Source organism: Sturnus vulgaris, chromosome 13, assembly GCF_052056855.1.
Source record: "Sturnus vulgaris isolate bStuVul1 chromosome 13, bStuVul1.hap1, whole genome shotgun sequence".
In the NCBI taxonomy this organism is placed as follows: Eukaryota; Metazoa; Chordata; class Aves; order Passeriformes; family Sturnidae; genus Sturnus; species Sturnus vulgaris.
Window position 1 is genome coordinate 5,387,834 of NC_142255.1, and position 18,230 is coordinate 5,406,063.

The 18,230-nt window shown below is 40.3% G+C and overlaps 1 protein-coding gene across 4 annotated transcripts in view; it reads left to right on the forward strand.

Annotated features, from left to right (window-relative positions):
- The first annotated feature begins 496 nt into the window (after positions 1–496).
- Positions 497–18,230, forward strand: part of OTUD7A (OTU deubiquitinase 7A) — a 99,912-nt gene continuing 82,178 nt past the window's right edge. For 2 of the 4 annotated variants that reach the window (XM_088172430.1, XM_088172432.1), the window contains exon 1: positions 497–586. The gene's annotated coding sequence lies outside the window, so the exon portion shown is untranslated. Of the gene's footprint in view, positions 587–673; positions 800–18,230 lie in introns of those variants that run through there. The other 2 variants (XM_088172429.1, XM_088172431.1) reach the window with 2 other exon arrangements.

An 18,230-nucleotide genomic window follows, 5' to 3' on the forward strand; every position in this document is an offset into this window, starting at 1 on the left:
CATAGTAAGTGGAAAAAATGGAGTGCTTAGTTCTAGTTAAGTTCTAGTCATAGTTCTTAATCCATTTCCTTTTCAACTCTAATGTTATTGGAAGAGTAGCAGTGAAAGGCTGCTTTGGTGTGGAGGAGGTAGATTTAACCGAGTGAGACAGAACGCACCTGTGTGCACACTGGAATAGCTGGAACCAGGTGAGTTGAGAAGTTACCGTAACCTGAGGTAGACTTTCACGTCGGAACAGAAGGCACATCCAAAGCAGTAACTCATTGTAGCGCACCCCACTTTGCAGCGGGCAAAACGAGGCGCGGTGATTTCCAGAAGGAGGATGGAGAGGCAAAGGAATCAAGGCTTCCCCTGTCCCGTGCGGCGGGGGCCGCTCCGGGCCGTGCTGTGCCGGGAGCCCGGGGAGCTCCAGGGCCGTGCGGATCCGGGGCGGGCGGCGGCCCCGGCAGGGCTGTGCCGGGGGCTCGGCGCCGCTGCCGTGGGGGCGGAGCGGGGCGGAGCGCGGCTCCCCGGGCCGCTGCGGGCAGCCGGGGGAGGGAGGCAGGGCCCTGCGGCCGGTGACTTCATGGGAAGGAGGCGGCGGGAGGTGGGTCTCGCTTTCCGCTCCCGGTGCCGTGTGCGGGGCGGGCGAGCGGCGGGCGCTGCGCCGGGCAGCGCGGGCGGGGGGACAGCGGGGACGGAGAGCGGCAGCCGGGGGGGGACGGCAGCGCTGGGTTGACTCCCTCCCCCCTTCCCCCTCCCGGCCGGAGGAAGATGGAGCTCGGTTAGCCGGGGCTTGCGGGAGGAGCGGCGGGAGCAGGTAAGAGCTGCCGCTCGCCCTCCCGAGCGGCGGGCGGGCCGGTGCCGCGGGCGCAGGTGGCCCGGGCGGGTCCGGGCGCTGCCGTGTCCTTGGCCGCGCCGCCCCGGCCGCGCGGGTCCCCGCTGTGCGGAGCTGCGGGCGGGCAGCCCGGGGGCAGCGCCCTCGGCCGCAGCCCCCGAGGGCACGGCCGGGCGTTCCGAAAGCCGCTGCCCCCAGCCTCGGGCTGCGGCGCCGGGGATGCGGGCACGGCTGTCGGCTCTGCCCCCGCCCCGTCTCCCCCGGCTCATTGATGAGCTCCGGGAAGCGCTTCTGCATTGCAGACTGCTCCGCTCCTGCATTCGCGGCTTCAGCCTGCACAAGGAGCCTCTTCCTGGCCGGGGGGTTCGGTGCTGCCTGGGCAAGAGGCCGATTCGGGCAGGTGGTACGTCCTTCTGTGTTTCTTGGACCATGCCAGGACATTTGGGGGGATTGACCTCATTTGATAACTATTAGATGCACGTATGATATTTGTTCTCCTTCTCAAACAGCTACAAAAGGGTATCTGCCTGGATTTGTGCGAATAACGCTCATTAGGAGTTGACAGGGTGCAACGTCGTGCAGTGAGATATAATGTGTATATAAAACATAATGCAGTGAGGCACACGACCTTACATAATCTAAATTGAGAAAGCTCACTACCCCTACGCTTACCCTGCAGGTTGTAGGAATATGTCTGTTCTAAGCTTTCTGGAGACTCGTTCGGTACCCATCTGACATAAAGATGCAGCATGCCCTGTGAGCCAGTGCTGAAAATAAAGGAATAAATTGCTGGCTACTTTGGCTGTAGTTGTGTCACAGTAAGTTCCTCGTTGCTGGTCAGTGTCTCACACACAGTGATATTTATTCATGGCTGCATGGGCATACACAGCTCCCACAGCCAGAGGGAATGGTCTCTTCTCTTGTCCCTTGCGTGTGCCTTTAAATTGACCAGCTAAAACACTGTCGTATTTTAATAAACTCTTGAGGCTTCTCTCCCTAGGCCTGAATAGTGCTGCATTTTCTAGCATATGGATATAAATTTACTGTAAACAGAAATAAATCTTTCACACTTTCCATTTAACCTTCACCATCTCAGACAAATACTCAAAGCTGATGATCAGGGGAAGTATTTTGGAAAGGCCTGGTTTAAAATATGTTGCTGGATGCAACATATGCGACTCATACCATATCTAGGATGACACAGAGTCAGTGTTCTGATCTCTATATCAAAGGGAACCAATGTCTGATAAATTTGGCCCACATTTTATTTTAACTCAGTCCTTACAGATGACATTGAATTTAATAAAGGTTGCTATGACACAGATTTAAAGCAAATTGTATTAAGCTTCTGGAATTGAAACTGCTGTTGATAGGAAGAGTGTTTTGTTATTGACAGTCTGTTATTAAAATATGAACGTGTTAGCTGTTGAGGTTGGATCTGGTTCTATTTTCTGCTGTTGGTGTGAATTGACTAAATGGTCTCCTTTCTATGGATGGAGGCCAGATTTTTCCCTGGTGTTACTGTGCTGCTCGCACAGGGGCAAGCTAGACTTTTCCCATTTGTATCTGGAATATAGATGAATATCAGTGCCTACCAGCCTCTGGAACACTTGCTATTACCAGCTGCATGCTTTTGCTGGAGCTGTACCCTTGGTGTGGAGGACAGAACCTGTGTGGGCTGTGTGTGCCCACACAGCAGCAGTCGTGGTGTGACATGGGGCAGCAATGGCACCTTGGAGAATCTGCTTCTTCTGTCGTACGACATGGTCATGTCTGTAGTTTTTACAAGAAACTCGGTTACCTTCAGGACAGCTTAATTCAGGTATAATATAACTGTTAGGGGGATGAGGCTGGGTAGGAATCAGGTCTTGTTTTTGTGGATGTATAGTGCAAAAGTAGCCGATTGTTTGCTTAATCATAATGTATCTGTTTTTGGAAAAGGTTGATTTGTTGGTTTGGGGTTTTTTTTACCAATGGATTCTAGAGGATTTTAGTCTTGGTTTAATCAATATAAATTCCTGTAGTGGTGATGGTGGCTGAATGTTACAGACTCCAAGGAAGTGTGTAATGAGCAGGTAGAAGGGTATTTAGTCCTTCCCTAGTAAGCCTAACTCTGCATCTTTCAGTGTCCTGGCACATCTCTCTTACTGTCATGCTGGCAGACTCAGCAAAAAAGCCATTCAGTGAATGGCCTCCAGGTAAGGAATTTCATAGAGCTGTGCACATGCAGCCTATGAACACTGACTGATGTTACCACTGCAACCATTATGCTAATTGTTGCCATAGTTGCCCTTCGTGTTACTTATTTTAAAATTAGGGATTCTATGTTTTAATCAGTACTATACGTAGTACATCTAATTTAAATTAAATCTGTATGTTTTAAATATAATCCCTGTGGTGTTTTCAAATCATTTAGAGTCTTGTATGAGTTCATTGGTATTATATCTGTGTTATTTGGGGGGAAAGATTTTTTTTTTTAATTTGTTATATACTGCATAAATTCAAGAACTTAAAAAATGTGTATATCATTGTGCTGTCACATACTGTTATTTTGCCTGTTATTGCCCTTAGACACAGTGACCCTCTGTAGTCTTCATGGGAGGAGAAGAACCTGGCAAGGCATAATTATATCTTGAGTTATACAGGAGAGAAAGTTGGACCTGAGAGAAGGAAAGGACTAAGGGAACTAGCAGAATGTTTGTTTACAGACAGTCTATACAGTTTTTAATGAAGTCTCCCTCTGTTTAATATTTTCTGCATTTCAAAAACATAATGAAATCTGATGCACCTTTTGACTCAAATTTTGTAACATATCTTGGGATTCATATTAAGCAAAAATTAAATATAAACTTTTAATTAAGCAAGTGGTAAACTTAAAATACAGGTGCAACTGTTATTAAATTGAGGACTGAAAATAGAAAAGGCTTTGTTGTTGACGCTTTTGTATTCTACTGATTCATTTATCATTGATATGACTATGCAAGCATTCATAGATATTTAGACTAAAGCATGGAGCTACATGCTATGTGGACCTTCTAAACAAATGAATCAGGTTGTGCTAATGAAAAAACTGGGAGATTAACCTGGCTGCTTAGATGGTCTGAAAATTCAGCTGTATAGACTTCTACAAAAGTGGTTTACCAGTGAGGTATAGTCCAACTATTGCATGGGTATTATATTGCATTTTCCTGTATTTCTTTATCATTGTTTTCCTAAGGCAAAACATACAAAGCAGAGAAGTTGAGTAAGATGGCAGAGCTGTTCTCAAATCCTAGGTGGAAATTGATTGGTTTTATTTTAAAGGCAGATTAATCAGTATATACATGTCAATGTAACAGTAGGACACTTTCACTGTAGAATATTTTCTAGAATTTTTGTTGTCCTTCCCTAACTACTGACCCAAGGGAGGAAAAGTTGTAAATCTGAAAGCATGGAGGTACTGGAGATAGAATAATTCTCCTAACATCACTGTTGCTGTGATGATTTCTGAGTTTAAGTAGTTTAAAAAGATAAAGCTAGTTGTGATGTATTTCAAGTCTCATTCTCAGTTTACTTAAGTTTCTTGCTCTTCTATTTGACGTTGGTGTTATACCAGTGATTTTTAGCCATAGTGCTTTGCTGTAGTGTTTTACTGTGGATTATTGGCATTATCTGTATTTATTTAATATGTCTTGAATGGACCCTTTGAAAAGCTTTAGGCTTGAAATAGAGAATTTTTTCAGCTTGCTTATTAGCTTTTATTATAAGGGTTTATAAATTCATTTATTTAGAGTATCTCAGCCTTTTGAAATACACTTTCAGTAAAAAAAACAAAACCCAAAAATCTCAGGACAAAAGTATTCATTTGCTCCAAGTTAGTTTGAAAATGTATTTTCTTATGTATTTTATGGATGACATGAAGGATTGCTGTTGCTGGAAGTATTTTTCAATACTTGCTGGGCATTTTTCAGACTGAGCATATTTGCAAATGCTTCATGATATATTTAGTAAAATTAGAATGGTTCCCGTTGTACATTGAAAATACCTTTGGTCAGAACCCTGAGTGTTGCTGCTCTCTGCTCATAATTTTAGTCTTGCATGCAATGCTTCAATTTAGCCTGTACACAGAACAAAGTATGGGGGTTTTGTACAAAGGGTAAAGTAACTATTTTTATCTGTCACTGTTTTGCAGATACTCTGTTCTCTGCAATGATTTTTTTTTTTTTCACTTGCACATTCTCTTAGGATCTGCTGAGTAATCATTTGCATTGAGTAGTTAATCAAAGAAGAGGTAAAACCCATGTAGAAACTGAGCAAGCTGTGGAAGAATTTTGATTCTCATTTTGGTCACAATGATTATATTTCCATTATTGTTTTCAGAATTAGAAGAAGGAACACTGAGAACTTGTTCTTTAATTAGATGCTGGAAATATCACATTTCTAATCTTGATGTCTGCTGACATGAGTGGCCTCTGTCCCATGGAAATGTACAAAGTGGTTACTGCTGCGTGTGACCAGGAGATGTAATACTGTGATGTTATCAGAAATGTGTTCAAATGCCTTTGATTAAAATGGCTAGCTGCCATGGTGATAGTGCCATAGAAACTGGTAAAATAATCAGTGCCTATTAGGAAATCTGAATGAAAAATTCTTCTCTAGTTTTCTGTCTTTTATATTTCAGCACCTAAACAGGAATGAAACTCTGCTGATGTTATACTTCTGACTGAAAAACATACTGAATGAATTCCTTTGTATTACACAGCAGACCAGGCTCAGGTTGTTGTATTGGTACTGCTGAAACATGAAATGCAAGAGTGACTGACAATTCAGTCATCCCACAGATGACTTCAGTCCCAGGAACAAGGGCACTGGGTAGGAGGCCTTTCTTAAATTGTTATTTGTTCTTAAGTCACTTAACTTTTTTCCATTATATTTACTTTCTAAATAGTCCAATAAGAATAATTTCCTTCTAAAACACTCTTCAAGCAAAGAAGGGCTGTGACTGTGTCCCATAGCCAGGGTCTACATAGACACAGCACAGGAGTGAAGAACTTTAATTTGGGAGCCTGACTTTGTACAGGGCTTTTCTGTCTCGATCTATGCAAATCTTGAGTACAAGAATGCCAAATAACATCATATAACACTAATATCTTTACTGGCTTAGCTTTTCTCATCTCTTTTGAGATCTATTGCAACAAGAAACAAAGTGCAAGGAACAGTGCCTGGCTAACATTGCTCTGTCTCTGGTTGGAATGAGTCATTTCACTATTACTAATTAGTGATTCTGTAGGGTACTTACACCCCGTTGGAAATTGCTAAGCAAGGACATGGAGGGATGAATCCAGATGTATCTGTCTAGCTATATACTGATTAAATTTCTGTGCAAACACTTATATTGCCTGCAAAGTTTCTGAGGTAGTGTGAATGAACTTTTATCCTGTGTTAAATGGTTTTCCCTCTTAGTGCTGAGATCAATGTAAAGGGCAATTCCTTGATGGTGGTGAACTTGAGTTTATTACCTAGATTCACCCTGTACTGAGCAGCAGACAGTAGAAGTAAACACAGACTATCAAGCTGTACACTTGGATACAGAGATGATAACTCACTTTTTCTAGTCAGGATAACATACCTGAGAACAGAACCCAGACCAAAGCATTGCAGATAGATGTGTCAGGAACAGTTTCAGACCTGCCATCCCTTAACATCTTCCCATCTCTTACCTGAGAATATTTAATATCCCAGTAGCTTCTATTTTAAGTCCTAGAGCTGTTCCATTGTCAATTCCCATGAAGAGGACATACAGGTGTATTAGATAACATTATGGTAATGAGTTAATGTCATGTTGCAGCTAGCCTAAAGCTGCAGGACCGAACTCAGCCAGCCTAGAAGTCAACAGGTGCCCAGGTGAGTGCTGGTAGGATAGGTCTGAACACATTCAAGGGATCCCAGCCAGTTCATTGACCCCTAGGTGCAGATGTGTCACTGGCCAGGGAATGGGCAGTCCCAGCTCCCAGCCCATAACTGTGATGAGCTGGGGAATTCAAACCCTCTCTATGAACAGTTCAGAACACACTAAAGCAAGATTTTGTCACGTGAAGAGAGTTGTGTCTCCATCTCCAACTATGACCCCGTTTAACTTTATAAGACTGGATTGTTTTAGTGTAAATAAAGCATTGATTTAGCAAGCTATAATTAGTGTGGTGCAATGAAATCACCTCCATGTCCTTCTAAGTAACTCTTTACATCTTTGTCGTCTTTGAAGAGTACAAGTGGTTTAAAGGAAAGGCAGATTTATGTAATATCAGTAGAAAGAATGACAGAAAATACAACCTGTAGATAAAGTTCACATGTAGGAAGGATTCAGATAGTAAGGTGTGTTCATCTGTTCTGCCAATTACAGCTGAGTTAAGAGCTGGAGACAAGCTTCCCATCACAACAAATTAAGAGAGTAACATCTAATGGAGAAAGCCACAAGGATAAGGTTAAATAAAATCAGGTTGATACACAGTTTGCACTTTGCTAAATTGAGGCTGTTTGCTGTTAAGAAATTGCCATTGAAAAATAATATCCTTTTTTGTTACCCTGAGTAACACGCATTTACAAAAAAGGCATTAAAATTGGAGATTGATATCAATCATTTCAGCTGTTGTGATTTTTCATTTAAATTCTGAATTTTCAGGTTAATTTCACAATGTTGATGTTTCATGTTTGGTTTTTCAGCAATCATAAAGAGCAAGGTTCAAAATAAAATTATGGGAAGGCATGCCAATGTTAAGTCGTTTAGGGTGGCAGTTCCAGGTTTTAGTGACAGTTTTCCACAGATATTTGAGGCCCTAATGAGCTGCTCTCACAGCTTCTTATCATGTATAGTTTTGATATCTCAGGATAAAAAAATCAGGTATTCTACTACTGGACTTTTTGCAGCGTCTCTTCCGTATTGAAAGTAGACCCATGTGAAAGAATGAATTTTTGAGCCTTGTAGTTTGGAGTGTCTTAGTGGCTGATGAGAACTGTAGAAGCCAAGTATTTCTTAGCAATAGACAGTTTATCCTTTCAGGTTTCTTTATATGAATGCATATGAACCTCAGATATACAGAACTCACATCTATGTTTATAATTGAAGTTTTGTTAGATGTGTTGAGGTTCAGTTCATTGCTCAGTTCTTCAAGACAGAGTTTCCAATAAAGTAGGAAAAGTTGCTTGCACTCATAGGAGTAATCCTCTTTCTCTGAGAGGCACCCAGAAGTGCTTTGCTGGTTTGCTCTTGCTCTCATATTTCTCTCACTGTGTATAGTCACACTTGAATCTCTGCTCTGGCATTCCAACCTGAGCGTGCTTAGTAGATAAGGACTGTATAACAGTTTTGGGCAGCAAATACAAAGATATTCATTAGTGTATAGTCAGGCTGTAAATGCTTAAAGCAGAATTGAATCAGGATTATTAAAAGGATGCCTTTTCTTGGCTGTGAAAAAATGTTATATGAAGGTTCTCTTGAAGAAACCCTGTATAGAGATCTGTATTGTCTCCTGGGCAACACAGTTTACATTTTTATAATTCTGGATTGTTCAAAATTTCTTCTGACATTGACAGATAAAAGCCCATGCAGAAGAAAGAGCAGCATGGTAAATCTAGAGCTGTGTTGTTTGTAACAATAAATCACTGTGTTGTCTCTCCCTGGGCTGCATCACCTTTGTAAGAGGAGATACCTGTTTCCTGTCCATCCCAAATACTGTTCTGAGTGCTTTTACCTTTCAAAGGGAAAATCCCTTTGATTGGCAGAGGAGGATGTGTCAAACTGTGGCTAGTAGCTGGAAATTGAATCTTGGTACTTGTGACTGGGAGAATTAGTAAGAATTTTGTAGTAGGGTCCAAGTCTATTTGAAATGGTTTTGTGGTTAAAAACAGATGCTACACACTATTAATTACTTGTTACACATGAGGGAATCTTTGAAGCAAGGCTGTGGCACTCACTGTCACGCCCTCACTGCTGTGATGTGTTGCTCATGAGGCTTGGTAGCACTCTGACTAAAAAAAGATGATATTCTCCTATCTGCAGCTAAGCATTGTGTACTCACCCTGGAAAACCTGATGCATCTGCTGAGGTATTGCTGCTGCTCCCCCTCAGAGCTAATGCAGATCAGGTGCTTGATTCTGAGCACACAGGGTAGACCTCAATTAGCACGGAAATACAAATCAGTGTCTTTTGCTGCCACCAGAGATGAATACTCACTCAGCCTGAGCAGCTCAGTTCTAAGTGTCTGGAGTTGATGACATGTTTGCATCTACCTGATAATCTCTTGATTTTCTTTGATACAGAATTTGAGAAACAGAGATGTTATCATTTTTCTTCCTCTGGTTTTGTCTCCTATAATACGCTTTACATGAGAAATGGGCCCTTCAAGAGCTGTTCAAAAGTTGTTAGGTTTCATTCCACATGCCTCTCATATTTAAGATAAAATATTTTCCTATCCAGTATAAATAGAGAGGTATGTACTCCTGAGAGAACATATCTCTGAAACCTTTTGGTTGTCGTTAAATGTATCTTTACAGAAAGAAGCATGAGAAATATCTTGCTAATAAAGTTTACTTCCATAAAAAGTTACTTTATTATTGTGAGATAATGACTGAGGGAACACATAATTTTACTGTATATTTTGAGTAGTAATAGTCCTATGACTAGCTTTACCCCAGTTATTTTCTTACAAAGATATAGTAACATGGCTATGTCTATTTTCTGTGCACCATTTTTCTTCTGGGTCTGAGACTTATCAATGGAGGAGAAAACAATTCTGTAACAAATTCCTTGAGAATCAATCTGCCATGGTCTTTAGGAACTGGAGAAAAAGACTTCTGGGGCTTTAAAAATGCAAAATCAATCTACCTCCTCCAGGCCACTGAAATGAGCCTTCTCTCCTAGCAGAATAAGGCCAGAAAAAAGCCTTTGTGGAGTTCTGGGTATCTCTGGCAGAAGATTACCTCAGAGGGAATCATTGTGGCAGTAAAATACATTTTGACCTGAAATACTCAAAGAGTGGATGGACAACAAGTGGGTTTAGTTTGCTGCTATTACCATTACTCTGTTCAAACACATATGACTCTCTTACTGTCAGAGAGCTGCAGATTAAGGCCCAGATATTTTAAAACATGTCTCATGACTAATATCTATGAAAAAGTCTATTCTGAGCTGTTTGAAACGATGCCATGTCAGTATATTCACTTTTAAAGTGGGGTGAAATGTAAATGGATAAAATAGTTTGCCACATAGGTGTGATTTCTGGTGATATTTTATCTCCAAGCCATATCTTCCTTGGATAGGGTTATGGAAAATACATTATCTTTAGGGAGAGGAAGAAAAAAAGAATAGATTTTCATGAAACCTGTAACTTCATCACTGTTGTGTATTTTGTGGTCTTAAGAGCAGCTAATTTTAAAAGTGATTCAATGCTGTAGAGTAAAATCCTGAGATCTAGGTGCAAAAATGTCTAGTAAGTCAAACTCTAATTATAGTATCTTGTAGTTATCTTATTTGTTTTTATTGCTATACCATGATAAATTTAACCTGGTGTTAATTGCAGTTTTGTTATTTGAGATAATGAGCACTGCAGACAAGGGTTCACCAAGTCTTGTGAAGGTGGAAATGCCAAAGTGGAACTTCCCTGTCTGCACAGCTGTTCATGCAAAATGTGACCCTTGTTTGGTCTTCTAGGTTAAGTTACAAAGCAAACGAAATGCAGTAGCTGTAGATATAAAACTATATGTTTATATCACAGTTATAAGGGGCTTTCACTACTTTTGAAAGAAAAGGCAGTTGAAGGTTTATGGATGTGTTCTAGAAGCATGAGTTGTTGTCAAATTGCAAAAATATTTCCTGTAAACCTGTAGAAATACTTAAGCATTGTAAAATTATTTTGAAGTAGGGAACTAGCTAATCCTCCAGTAATTTGCCAGGGAAGTTATGTGGGTTTTTTTTTTTTTTTTGGTTAGTTGGTTGATTGGGTTTTTTTATTTTAATTTTTAGAAATTCCTAAGCAGCCAAATAAGAAAAAGCTTATGGCCTGTTTAATAAAATATCTGGATGGAGAGAATTGCTAATAATTTGCAGCAGTCCTTCTGTGTTGCTTTTTCACATCCCCACTGCTTGCTGGGCTGGAATGTAGTAGTGTTACATATTTGTAGATCTAACAGCTCTTCTTCAAGCCTTGCACTGTAGAATTGGGTCACTGCATATAATGCATGTTAAATAAGACAAGAGGGCTTGTTGTATTTACAGAAAAAGTTAGCAGCAGGATCTCACAGTATTTACAGTAAACATATTTTGGTTAAGAATAAGCACATTTCCTTTAAATACATTACTAGCCCTTCACAAAGTGTATTCTTCTGGAATGTTCCTCTGTATGTAAATGGCTCAGGATTCAATCAAGTTGACCAAATGTAGCAAAAAGCAGACTATAGCTCTGAGATCCAGTGGTTTGATAGCTCTTTTGTTAGTGTTTTGCAATAGCACATTTAAGTTTTGTGTGGGAATAGTTGAGATAAATCTGGGGCTTTTTTTTCAGAGACAGATTAAAATGAATTATTCTATATCAGTAACCATACAGAGAAAATTGTTTTAAAAGTTTGCAATGCTCCTTGCCTCAGTTGAAAAGCTGACTACAGGTCTTTAAGAGACAACATGACTTCTTTTAATGGGATTTAAGCTTTCTAGGTTATATAAAGTACTTTTTTAAAGTTTATTATTGCCCTGGTGATTAAACTTCCAGTTAAAGTTGTAACTTCATTAATAACCAAGCTGTAAATTCAATTCAAAACACTGGTTCTGTGTCTGAAAAAGCGGAGTTACACCTAAGTCCCAAACATTTGTGTGTTGTCTGTTCTTCAGCACTGTGCAACAAGAAATGTTTTCCCAGCTCTTAGATATGCCTGTTTAGTACTGAACCTGTGGGTGTGTAGTTTTTGGGAAGCTGTGGCAGATGCTCCAGCATTCCCTTCCAACCTTTCCCTTTCTGGGATCTCCTAGAACTGCTCTAAATCCATGTTGTCCTATAAATCCCATGCTTGTCAATCGTAGGGCTTACACTGCTTTGTGAAGAATGATTAGTCATGTAACAAAGTTTCTAAAATATTAATTTTCAGTATCTCTTAAAAACCCCATGAAATGAAATGCCCAAAGAATGGGCAGATGTACTACTACTATTAAAATTTGCTGTAGTGTTAAGGGGACTAGGGCTTAAAAGTTGTCTCTTTTTATTTCAGAATGTAGTTTCTATGTACCAAAGGGTAAATTCTTCAGAGACTTTGCATCTGTTGTGGGGATTTAGTATTTTGATGGAGGGATGTCTAAGATGTGACTCCTTTTTCTGAGTTTTCTGAGGCTGGTGGGACATGTATGAGGTTTTATGGTCTGAGCTCCTGAAATCACTCTAGGTGTAGAACTCAGCAATGGAATTTCTTCTCAAAACTCTGTAGGTCTTGTTGAACTCTAGCATCCTTTTCAGAAAAGACTCCCACTCCTGATTTGTAGACTCTTAAGTCATTGGATGAATATCAGCAGCAGCCTGGGACACACGGGTTGTACCTTAGTTGTCCAAAGAAACCCTTTTGTATTGCCTTTTCTTATGACAAAGAGTGAAGTTGGATGAAGAGTCTGGGTTAAAACAACTAAAAGAAAAGGATTTCCTTTTGTATGCTAGCTAAGTTGGTGTTTCAATTAAGCAGTAAGTGTATGCAGATTTTAGAATTGTGGTGACTTATACAAAATAAACATCCTGTATTTGTAAAAGTGATCACAGAATGTGAAATGTTTTCTGCTAGGACTTGCTTTCTATTTACTTGCATTTCATAAATTTATCTTATGATGAAAATCTCCTGTTGGCTTTGCTGAGACCTTGGCTTGTATGCAAGGTCAGAATGCAGGGCAGGGTGGAGAAGCTGCTACTGCCACTGCACATGTTGGCACTCAGAGTATTTTACATGTCCAGAATAGTCCAGTGCCAGTAGCAAGTGTTTGGGGAAAAAAAGTCTTTATTTGCAGAATAAGCTAAGACAGCTGTTAAATTTCATGCTTAGCTGCAGAGCTCATATGTGATCACTGAAGATGAGTATCTGCCTTAAATAAAGGAGCAGGTCATTAATCTTTTGAGAGCTGTTCATGCAGTCTTTGCACATACAGAGACCTTGGGGATAACATAACTTCAGTGGCACAGCCTGCTAGCTCTTGTGTCTCAGGGTGGTGTTAATTGGGAGAGAATTAGAGTAAGCTTGCCTGCTTTCTAGCTGAATTGTCACCAATCTGTTTAAAATATTTTAGTTGCCTTTCTCAGATCTTTACTGTTAATGAAATTACCTCTAAGATTTTATGCATCTAAAAAGATGCAATAACAGTGCCAGAAATGAAATTAATATGCCATGGGAGCTTTCCTAATGAAATTAATATGGTATTTATAACCTTTTTAAAGAGGCTTTACACCAGTTACAGCATAAAATGAACTCCCAGGAGAATAAGATGCTCTTTCTTTATTCAGGCTTTTATACTCCTGCCTGCTTCTTTCCATGATACATGAAATAGAAATCTTGAAATAAAAATTAATTCTTTGATATCCTTAAATGGATTCCTAACCTTTTTATTATTAATTGTGAACTTCAGTTTTAGATTAGTGTTTATTTTTTAATCTGTTAGGCTTGTGTTTTCCATGAGGTAGCAGCAACTATCAGTATAAAATTATTTTTTCTTTGGTTTGGAGGAGTTAGATGTATATATTTTTTGCCTTTTTTTACTCTTTATGTTTTTATTTTGCAAATGAAAAATCAAATGTGCTTAAACATCTACAAAACAGGTAGTATTATTATTAAGGTAGGCCACAGCTTGCCGAGGAGAATGAAGAGGAAAGTGAGTATTGCTGCTGTCAAAGGTGAGGCAGAGCTAACACCAGCATGAAGTGGGTTTATTGTAGAGCCAACACGAGTTAGGCTTTTATAACATTGTGATATCCATCTGGGATAGCACTCAGCTGCTCTGCTGCCAGCACTTTGTTCAGTGGGTCACTGCTGGGTTGGTTAGAAAGTTACATTGATTTGTGCTGTGCCTCTCCTTGAAGTTACCAGTCTTGGAAAACACTGGCCGGGGTTCCTGGGCATGCCCTGCATTGATCTCCGTGGATCTCTGCTCTCTAGAGCAAAGATCATCATCTTGTCATGATCTTTGCTGCCTTCTTTCCTTGGCCTCTTCTTCATTCTGAGGCTGCTCCTCCTTTCAGGGAACCCTTATTTCCAGCACTCCCACTCCTGTTTTTCCCCGGTTGAAACAGTCAGTGTGCAGAAGCACAATGTGTGTGTGTGTGTGTGTGTGTGTGTGTGTGTGTGTGTGTCTGTGCTGGAGGCAGACTCAGGCTGTGACCCTGTCACACTGAGTAGGGCAGCTGGTCTGAAAGTGCAACCTGAAACCCAGCCAGCCTGGAAGCAGGCAGGTGCCTGGGTAAGCAGTGACAGGATGGATTTGAACAAACACAGAGAATCCCAGCCAATCGATTGGACCCTAGTGCAGATGTGTCACTGGCAAGGAAATGAGTGAGTGGGACCATAACCAATCACATGGGAGTGCCCAGAAAATTCAAGCTCTCTACCTAAGGAGAGTTCACAGGACTGAAGTGCTTTTGTCCCTTGTCACATGAACCACAGAGTGTCCTGTCACTGTCTCTGACCCAGCAGCAGTCAGTGTTACACCACCCTTCTGTTTAGTCCAGGTGTCACCGAAGTTTACAAGCTGCCTGAACAGACTTCAGGGAGCAAGTTCTGAGAGTTCAGAATCCATTGTCACTCAGCCCAGACCCACACACATCCCCTGCTCTGCTGCCTCAGCCTTTGCTATTGAGCTGCTCTCTTCCCTGATGCACTCATGCCAAAAGCTGTTTGCTGCCATTAGGAAAGCCTTCATTCACACTGTCACAGTGTCATCTTCACTAATGTCTTTGCAGCATACTTCTACACACGGAGTTTCTAAGTTAATTTGGTTCAAAAGGAATCCAAATGTGGATTGGTGCTAGAACAGGAGGGACAGCATATGACTGTCATTTTGCATCTCACACGACAATTTCAAGGTTTACTCTATGTGAAGACTTTATATAATGTGAGAACTTTCACATGCTGCAGTACTTGACAACTTGATATGATAAATTTCAGGTGGTGCTGTAGTCCTTTAATGATGCAAAAGACTCTTCTATTGACTGTGAGTGTAGAAACGTACAGGTAAAATTTTTAAAAATTAAGGTGACTTTGTTCGTATTGCAAATTTTGATTATTCCTTTCTATCTTTTCATCTGGCTTTGTGTTGATGGCCTTTTTCTCTGGTGCTTCCTACATGGTTAATGTGAGGGGGGATTGGGAGAGGGTCACATTTCCCCTCACTTTTCAGAGTCAGGAGCCCAGTGGATGCTCTCTCATGCCTGGAGGCAGTTGACCCCAGAAACAGAAAGTATTTGGGGGCAGTCAAGGTCAAAAGGCATCACTTGTACATCTAACTGTTGGCTGTCCAAAATTTTTTTCAATTACTAAGGTGCTTATAAATTTGAAAGAAGTGTTAATGGGCTTCCTTAAATTGTATTGTTAGAAGCAGCAGAGCACTTTCTCTGGCTGTTTTTTATTAATGCTTCAGGATATATTGGGGAGAAAGCATTTGGAATATGAAGAACAACTTCAGAGATGAGGAAACTTGTTATTTTCTCGTGCCATAGGCCTTTCAAGGAGCAGATACTCATCTCGTGTTCTTTCCTTGTAGTGTTCCTGTAGCTTTTGGTTCTGCTGATCTGTTTTAATGAGAGGGTTATTAGCACGTCCAGTGTTCCCAAGAGAAAACAATATGGAGCCTGATTGTTTTTTGTTGGTTTAGCATCCTTCCTGCTGCTGAGTATCAAATTTAATGGCAAGGTTTCAGCCAGCTCCAAGAGCTGTGCTGCTGACTGAAGCCAAGGAATAGTAGCAAAATGTGTGCTTGCCACTGTTCTAATCTAAAGCACTTCTGCTGTTTAACTTGGAAGGAAATTACAATGTACTTCTTGGGCAGTTTTCTCTACTTCTGTGGCAGAACTGAAAGAGATGTCTTAATATTTTTTAAGTTTATTTTTCATTTAATCAATTAGAGAAAAGGGCTGAGGAACACTTAGAGATGTAAAATATCAACCTTTATGCAAAGATAATACACATTCTAGATGGGAAGCCTTCCCTGTATTTGTGGTGGAGAAAGATGTTTGCCACACATAATCCCCTGTGTATTTATTCCACACTGTTAGGGTGGAATAAATATTTGTACATGTGTGTGTACATACATGTATTATGTGTGCATGTACATCTAGAACAGGATAGTTTCTGTTCCTGCTGGTCCCATGGTCTTTTCCTTTTTCTTTCACCTGTCTGTCCTAGGCTTGCAGCAGGGAATGCAGGGGATGTCGTGTGCAGTGGAGCTCTGGCCATGCTGGCTTCCCAAGGGAGATGATTTGGGGGGTAATGAGATTTTTACAGAGTGAATGATGCAGGATTTTTTTTATGCTTTTCAGTATGTGTTTTCTTTGAATTTGAGTTTGTTCTATTCTTGTCCTGGGGACATTTTTGATTTGGTTTTTTTTTTTCCTTCTCTCACATATGTGGCTTAATATAAAGATAATTTACAGTGAGGATTTGCAATGTAATTGACAGAGACACCACCTCATTATTTCGTTCATATATGACCTGGGATGAAAATAACCTCCCAGGTGCAAGACAAGATTGAACTGTCACAATCTCTGTTCCTACAGCACAGTGAATGTTATGTACAAACTGTGTGAGGTTTGTTGCTGCAAACCTGGCACTGAAAGGGCAGTTGTGTTCCTGCTGAGTGGCTGTGTGGTTATTGACTCATCAACTAAGATCTCTTGTTACTAAAACATTTCCTGCCCCATGAAGAGCATGTGCAAAATGATGTTATGATAATCACCATCTTGATGGCTGCATCAGGTGCTGAGGTGCAGACATGGAATATTAACAGCACATCTCTCCCCAGTCTGAGTTACAGTCAGGTGCTGTAGCCAGAAGATGTAATAGCCCACTCAGAAGTGTATGTATTTTGTGGTTCTCTTAAAAACTTCTCAAAGATGCAGAAGAAAGGATAGTTTTGTTTTTTGGTTTTTTTTTTAATGACCCTTTAAAATAAAATGCTTCTCAACTCCTATTAACCTGTCATTGCATCTTCTGGCAGCACATTTTTACCACTTCCAATCATTCTCAACTCCAGTTTACTAAATATTTGGAAGATTAGCACTCAGATTCTGAATTGTACTTTCTTCTTCCCTTGATAGATCACTTAATGGGGGTGGGGAAGTAAAGGAGTGTATAGAAGACAATTGCCAAATTTGTAAAAACTGAAGGGAACAGCTGATTAATACATGTGTTAATCAACTGTATTACTGCCCAATGCAAGTGAAGAGGGTGTTTGATATTCAGAATACTATAAGCCAAGAAGCCCTTGTGTCTCAGGCAAAAGCTTTAACTTTAGGGAAAATCAGTGCATAGAATACAGCAAATATGTTAAACCTGGGCCCTTGAACTTAGGGCATGAGCTTTGTGATTTGAGTCGGGTTTTTTCCTTCACACAATTGAGTAATTATACAGCTTCTTAAATAAACTGGAAGATACAGACTGTTGACCCCCTTAGGCCATTTTAATTTTAGACACCTAAATTTAGAGTTTGGACTCTGGTTTAGAGCACTGGATTTAAGAGATTTGGACTGGAACCCAAGAGTTTCATCCTGTCCCTACTTATATTAGTGTCATCTCTCTGAACCATTCCCTAATACTAAAATTCATAGAACTTCTTTCTTTCTTGAGACCTTCTCAAATTATTTTATTCATTTTTTTCACTCATTTTGCTTCAGAAGGTATGTATGTTGCAGTTCCTTTTATTAAAAGCAAAATGTGAAGCAGATATGGAATGTAACAAGTTTTTTCACTTACAATTAGAAATTTAGAACTGTCTGCTTTAGGTGAAGCTTACCGTGGAGCTCTACAAACAGCTGTGCTACTTGTTCTGTCATAAAATGAATTAATAGATTCTCCAAAAAAAGGTAGCTTATTATGGTTTATTAGAGTTAACTAATGTATTCCCATCATTGCCTGGATTGTAAAGTAAAAGTTACAATATATAGTGGATCTTTAGGATTTCATAATCAAGAAAGCATCTTCAAATAAAAAGAAGTTACTACATCTATATAGAAGAGAGACTGACAGAGATGCTTGTGTTTTGGAAGGGAAAATAGTCTTTGATATACTCAGCACAACTGCATATTCAATCTGTTACTGCAGCTCAGCACTGGAAGTCAGACCCAGCAGGTTCAGTGCTGGGAGGTGTTAAAATCAGATCAGTGCAGCTCTACTGAAACCATCTCCAACTCTACAAACACAGAACTCAAGT